Raw genomic sequence first — 7934 nt, 5'->3', positions numbered from 1 at the left:
CACCCACTCCAGGCCGGCGAGAGGTCCGCCAGCTTCCCCCCCCAACCCATGGCCCACCCACCCATCCTACCTTTCTAGGGCCCGTTGTCTTCCTCCTCAACGGGCTTTACGGCTAGTAATGCAATAATTACAGCCCTTAAGAAAAGTTTAACATCACCACGCTTTACTACCCCCCCCCCAGGAAATTCACAAATACTCCCACACACACACACAGAGTGACCCCCTGCTCCATGCCCTAAAGATGTTAAAAAAACCTCCAGGATCCCTAGCCAAACTGGCCAGGAGAAAAATTCTTGCCTGACCCCACAGTGGGTCCCTGGGGGTGTAAGAAAGGGCCACGAGAACTAAGCAGTGATGCAACACTTCCTGCCCTCCTTCTCATGATCTGCCTAAGTTCACTGAATCAGCATTGCTGTCAGATGGCCATCTAGCCTCTGTTTGAAAACCTCCAAAACCCCACGACCGCCCAAGGAAGTCTGATTTAATTCCACCCGTTGGTTCTGGTCCAACCTTCTTGGACAACAGAAAACCACACAATCCTTTATATGACAGCCCTTCAAGTACTTGAATATGGTTATCATATCACCTGTCAGTCATCTCCTCTCCAGGCTAAACATACCCAGATCCTTCAGCCTTTCCTCATAGGGTTTCGTCTGCATCATCTCTGTTGCCCTCCTCTGGACACATTTCACCTTGTCTGTATCCTTCTTAAATTGTGGTGCCCGAAACTGAACACAATACTCTTGGTGAGGTCTAACCAGAGCAGAGTAAAGCGATACCATCACTTCATGTGATCTGGACACTATACTTCTGTTGATACAGCCCAAAATGACATTTGCCTTTTTAGCTAGTGCATCACACTGCTGTGCTGACTCATGTTCAGTGTATGGTCCACTAAGACCCCTAGATCCTTTTCGCACATACTACTGCCAAGACAAGTCTCCCCCATCCTATAATTATGCATTCAGTTTTCCTTCCTAAATGCAAAACTTTACATTTATCCCTATTAAAATTCATTTTATTTCTTTTAGCCCAGTTCTCCAGCCTGTCAAGATCATCCTGTATCCTTATTCTGTCTTCTACTGTATTTGCTACCCCTCCCAATTTAGTATCATCTACAAATTTAATAAGCATTCCCTCTATCCCTTCATCCAAATAATTAATAAAGATGTTGAACAAAACAGGTCCCAGGAGAGATCCTTAAGGCACTCCATTTGTCACTCCTCTCCAAAAGGATGAGGAACCATTCACAAGCACTCTTTGGGTGCAATTTGTCAACCAGTTACAAATCCACCTAACAGTAATAGGATCCAAACCACATTTTACCAACTTGTCAACAAGAATATTATGTGGAACCTTATAAAAAGCCTTATTGAAATCAAGATAAACTATGTCTACAGCCTTCCCCTGATCCAGCAAAGTAGTAACTTTTTTGAAAAAAGAGATAAGGTTAGTCTGACATGACTTGTTCTTGAGAAACCCATGCTGGCTCTTAGTAATCACAGCCAATGTTCCCTCTAAGCTGTGGAGTCTTGTGAGCAAAAATTCTACTGGCATTAAAGTTGTGGCATTAAAGCTGCTGGCATTAAAGTTGTGAATGAGTGATTTGGCTACTGCATAAATTATCTTGCTCTGGGGCAGTGTTCCCTCTAAGCTGAATTAGAGTGAGCTAGCTCACAGTTTTTTTATCCTCCAGCTCACACATTTTTGTCTCAGCTCAGGAAGGATGGCTCCAGAGCAAACTAATTAATGCAGGAGCCAAATGGCTTGCTCACAACTTGAATGCCAGTAGCTCACAAAGTAGAATTTTTGCTCACGAGACTCCACAGCTTAGAGGGAACATTGCTCTGGGGCCATCCTCCCTGAGCTAAGACAAAAATCTGTGAGCTGGAGGCTAAAATTCTGTCAGTTAGCTCACACTAACTCAGCTTAGAGGGAACATTGATTACAGCCATCCTTTCTAAATGCTCTAAAACTTTTCCAGGTATAGATGTCAAGCTGATGGGCCAGTAGTTACCCAGATCCTCCTTTTCTGCCTTCTTGAAGATGGGGACAACATTTGCCAGCCTCCAATCTTCTGGCACCTCACCTGTTCTCCAAGAATTCTCAAAAATAATGGCCAGAGGCTCAGAAATTACATCCACAAGTTCTTTTAGTACCCTTGAAAAACAGTTCATCTACTGTAAAGATAACTAAAAAGATAGTATGCTCTTTTAGGTAGTTTTGGTCAATGGATCAGGTTGTGAAGAACAAATAAGTTTCTGTGTGGTAAGAATACATAATTAATGATTTCTCAGGTTTGATACAGTCACCAAATACAATGGATTTTATTTATGAGACAGGAAAATTGGTTGCAGTTGGGAAAATTGCTGAAAGGTATATCGCCAGTGCAATCCTAAAACCACTCTCCTAGGAGTAAGCTGCATTAAGGAGACTTCAGTAGCACTGTGAACAGACCTGATTAGGACTGCAGTATTAATCGGACTGCAGTTTTCATCCTAGGGTGTTTTGTAATTGTCTTGATGTTTATGGCATTTATTATTTCTGAAGTTATTGTGACTTTCATTCTTACTATAGTCAGAAAACAATGGAAGTGACTGCCTTTCTTGTTTCCATTACAATCATTTGCTTTTCCTGCTCAAGCACGTATAAGACAAATTCCTTTATAAAGAAGACTTCCCCGTAGGAAGTAAAATATAAGCCATGGCTTGGCAGTCACTGGAATGCCATGCACTTCCCCAGATTTCAGGTACTGCCTAGCTCAGGAAATTTGCAACTATTTGTATACATTGAAACATGTGCATCTTAGTAAAGGGTATTTGATCTCTGATCCCTTTTCCTTTGGGGAGAAAAGGGAACCATACATTTAAACCACATGACAAACGTAACGTCTGCCCAGCCTTCAGATATCTCAAGAAAAGTGAGGCACTGGACCAGGGGGAATAGTTTTCACAAGTTCAAATTCTATCCTGGGAACTTGTTGTAAGGCTCAGTCAAAGCTGTCACAATAGGGTCACCATTTGAAAAACAGCTCATCTACTATTTCATGGTTGCGCTATTTGCCAAGTGCTAATAAAATTCCGAGCCTTTTTGTTTGCTGTCATGGAAAGAGATAATAGTGAAAGACCCCTTTTTCCACTTGATGTGCGTCACTTAGTTCGTTGGGGTGATTAATTCAAGAAGCAATTTGCAAAGAAAGAAAGAATGAATGAATGTAGGTTTGCATTTTGAGAGTTGCAGGAAAACAGGTACAGAAAAGCTACTCCACCTCACCCCTGACTTGTGATTACCATTTCCATTCTGTTTCACAAAGACTTCATTGTAAAGATAGCAAACTCCCCTTGCAGACCAGTAGGTGTGGGTATGTGCCCCCCCTTCCTTTTGAGGTATAACCTACCTTAGCTGCTAAGAGATCTCTTTTGTGACGAATTGCATTAAAGTCATTCCTGGAAGAAAACAAAAAGAATCTTGTACAATCAAAGGTTTGGAGGCAGCCTGAATAGCCAATGTCCCAAGAGAGGGGCATTTTTGCTCTGATTTCTCTCACTTTATCAAAGACACTTTTCTTGGATTAATTCTTTTTCACATTTGTTTCCCTTTTTCATGTCTCCCTTTGATGAAACACATGAGAACCCAACTGTTTCATCTTGGACGTGAACTGAAAGATATTCCTATAGTTGGTGAAGTAAAACAGAATAAAGCATCAGAAAAAAATGAGGCCTACAGAAAATAAGATTAAGGCGTGACAGTTTTCAGATATTTAAAAAGGAATATGTTTTTATTTCAAATGTTAAACTTCCTTACCCCAATTCAGCTGGAACTTACAAGCACATAGTACCAGGCTTCCGAACTTCTCTTCCTAGGTGAATTGCAACTATGTCTGCAATTCACTTCTACCCATGCAATTCCTCTGCTTATTGCACCAGCAGGAGTTGCACAGGCATAGTGCCCACTGAAGATGCTAATTAGCACCCATCAGGTGTTTGGGGTAGGGAGTGAAATCTCCTTTTAAATCCCCACTTGACTGATCAGCACTGATCAAAGCTTGATATGGAAACCAGTCTGCTGCATAAGTGTAGGTTTGGACTGGGCCCCTAAAAGCGGGGAGGGTGGGATATAAATCCAAAGATAAATAAATAAATAAATAAATTTCCTATTGTGTACGTATACTCTGTGGGGGATGCTCCTTGGACAAGGTGTGAACTAGCTGGTTTAGCAGGCCCCTTCCAATGTTGTTTCTGTGAAATTGTTGCTAAAATGGAGCAATATGAAAATGTACATTTGTTTCACTGAATAACATAAGACAGAAAATGGTCAACTGCACAACTAGTCACACTTTTCAAAGTGTTATTTAACTGGGAGGGGCTGTGGCTGAATGGTAGAGCATCTTGGCAAGCAGATGTTCCCAGGTTCGGACCCTGGTACCTCGAGTTTAAAGGCTCAGACAGCAGGTTATGGGAAAGAGAAAGACCTCTGCCAGAGACCAAGAGAGCCACTACCTATCATAGACCAAAGGTCTGAGTCAGTGTAATTCAGCTTGATGTAAACTGCCTTAGACATTGATTTTTGCATTTACAAATGTCATGCTGAATAATATATTATAGTTAAAATGTCTTTTGTTTTATCTCCCACTATGAACTACCACCAAAGTTTCAACACTTCCACAGTGGTACTGTTAAAAGAACAGGATGGATGGTTTCAAGATTCAGAGTAACTGTTACTACTTTCCTGAACAGAAACAGCATTTCTTACCCATGCCTAAGAGCAAATGAAAATAATTAGACGTTCATAGCCCTTTCCCCATCCTGCTACATACAGATTTGGCAAGGTATTCTTTTTAAAAAATCAAAAACCACCTTGCCAATAAGTGTACCAGTAAGTCCATTCCCCCCCTCCAAAACTACTATTCGAACTGAAATAACTGCTACATGTTGTATTTCTTATACATGCTATATCCTAGCATCAGCTTAAAAATATCACATTTTAAACACAGCTGTCTTTGTAATGCAGTTTTTGTTCCAATTCAATTCCAGTTACTGTATATCAAAAACCCATGCTTTCAAACAGCATTAAAACATACTGCATATTGCATTGTATGCTCTTACAATTCAGGAGTGTTTTCAGTTCAAAAAATACCTTTCAGCTTATTATTAACACACACACCCCAATTGCTAGCACAGCAAAAAAGAAAAAAATGTCCGGTTTTTAAAACCCCCCCCCCCCCCCCCCGAGCTTCCAGTACACTTAGTGTTACACACTTTGGCTGTATGTACTATCATATATCTGCAAATGAGGAATACAAACTCACCGTGGAGTTCCTTTCAAAAGAGAGAATTCACAGATAGATCCTGTTAAATAAAAATAGGCAGAATGAATTTCAGTCACTTTATCCTTCACTCTGAAGACCAGCACATTAGCGTGTACTTTCAAAAACAAGAATGAGTCATACTCTTCTCAAAAAGACTAAACAAGAATTTAAGTGAAGACTCATTTCAATTAAATACTTTTCAGATAAAGATGGGAGTTATTTGTTTTTTCTGCGCATTTAGCTTTACTTGCATAGCAGAGGCCAGTCCTGTGAAAAGACTGAAGCTTTCAAACAACAGCCAAGAATTATTTTATAGTCAATCAAATATTAATGGTAATGTGTAAAGTTCAGGGGAAATAATCCATGTATCAGAAAGAAAGACTAGAAAAAGTCTTATTTTAAAACCAAAATGTTTGTTTGTACAACTTTTTAAAGCATTAAAGTCAAAATGCAAAAGTTGACAGAACACGTTTTCTTTCGACTAATTTCTAAAAAGAGAAATAGCAGTTTACGAAAGCAAAGGAATAAATACAACACTGATGAATGCAGTACTTTTAAAATAAATAAGATAGCAAAAAAACAAAATCTTACCTTCCAAAGAAAACAGCAGAAAGTGAACACAAATTATGTTCCACGGTATCATGAAATTGACTTTTCTCACAATGTTCATTTCAATCTAGCTTCCTAAAATGGAAAGTATCCAGATTGTCTCCCTTAGCTATGATGGCATCTTAATACTGAATGTTCTTCAAGAGTTCTTTGCAAATTTGCTGAATGGTTTTTAAAAAAGGGGGGGGGGAAACAAGCAAAACTGAGTTTCCTTGCCACCGTCAGGTTTGTTTGAGCTTTGGAAATGCTGCATGCAACGTTTTGGCTGGATTTCTCTCATTAGCAATGCATGGTAGCTCCTTACCTGAGTCAGTATTAGTTACACAAGAACAGACGTTTCTACTCCTCTTTTGGACTGAATCAAACCTTTATAGTGCTTGGGGACAGTGGCACAGAAAGAAATCTCTCTGTCCCATCATATTTGAGGGATCATTTTCCATTTGTCTGCTTTGAAGCAAACGGGGATCCAGATTTCCTCTCTTTTCTTCATTTTCTATGACAGGTGCAATTTAAAGTTCAAACATTCAGCTACTTTAATAGCAAGAGCATCAATGAATTTCAGGTAAGTTTCAATGTGTACCCAAGTGTTTACTTGGAGTTTAAAAAAAAAATCTCATAAAAAGATTGCTCACAAATTATCGAGAAAATAGCAAAGTGTGTTTGCTGCTTAATTCTTTCTTATATTTGTGTCCCAGAGGAGCTCAGGGTAGTTTACAGGGATTAGTAGCAGGAAACCAGCCAGAGAGGAAGTGGGGCCCTTGGATGACAAAGGGGCGAAAGGATTACTAAATGATTATAGTGAAATAGCAGAGAAGCTGAATGCCTTTTTTTGCCTGTCTTCACTGTGGAAGATGGGAGGTGCTTGCCCACTCCAGAACCACTTATTTTTGGAGGGCTGTTGGAAGACCTGAGTCAGATTAAGGTGACTGGAGAGGAGGTCCTAAGACTGATGGACAAATTAGAAACTTACAAATCACCAGGTCCAAATGGCATATATCCAAGAGTCCTGAAAGAACTCAAATATGAACTTGTGGACTGGAAGGTAGCTAATGTAACCCCTATCTTTAAAAAAGGTTCCAGAGGAGATCTGGGAAATTACAGGCCGGTCAGTTTAACATTGATACCAGGTAAGTTGGTGGAATCTGTTATTAAAGGTAGAATTAGTAGGCATATTGATGAACAAAAGCTATTGAGGAAGAATCAGCATGGATTCTGTAAAGGAAGATTTTGTCTCACTAACCTGTTGGAGTTCTTTGAGGGGGTGAACAAACATGTGGACAAGGATGACCCAATAGATGTTGTTTACCTAGACTTCCAGAAAGCTTTCAATAAAGCTCCTAAATAGACTCAGCAATCATGGAATAAGAGGACAAGTCCTCTTGTGGATTAAAAACTAGTTAATTAACAGGTTACAAAGAGTGAGTATATATGGGCAGTTTTCACAGTGGAAGGTGGTAAGCAGTGGGGTACTGCAGGGCTCAGTCCTAGGTCCAGTGCTTTTTAACTTGTTCATTAATGATTTGGAGTTGGGAGTAAGCATTGAAGTGGCTAAGTTTGCAGGTAACACTAAGCTGTTCAAGGCGGTGAAAACCAGGGACAACTGTGAGGCGCTTCAGAGGGATCTGTCGAGGCTAGACGAGTGGACAAATGAGGTTCAACATAGGCAAGTGCACATTGGAGCAAAAAATCACAACTATAAATACACATTGATGGGGTCTGAACTGGCAGTAACTGACCAGGAGAAATATCTTGGAGTCATGCTAGATAACTCACTGAAAATGTCAACTCAGTGTGTGACTGCAATAAAAAAAGGCAAATGCTGTGCTGGGGATTATTAGAGAGGGAACTGAAAACAAATCATCCAGTATCATAATGCCCCTGTATAAATCTATGGTGCGGCCTCCTTTGGAATACTGCATAGAATACAGAACTGGTCACCGCACCTCAAAAAAGATATTGCATTGGAAAAGATGCAAAAAAGGGCAATTAAAACGACTAGGGGGATGGAACACTTTCC

Source organism: Gekko japonicus, unplaced genomic scaffold, assembly GCF_001447785.1.
Source record: "Gekko japonicus isolate JY-2015 unplaced genomic scaffold, Gekko_japonicus_V1.1 scaffold525, whole genome shotgun sequence".
NCBI lineage: Eukaryota > Metazoa > Chordata > Lepidosauria > Squamata > Gekkonidae > Gekko > Gekko japonicus.
The sequence above is the reverse complement of the archived record's forward strand: the minus strand, read 5'-3'. Positions refer to the sequence as shown.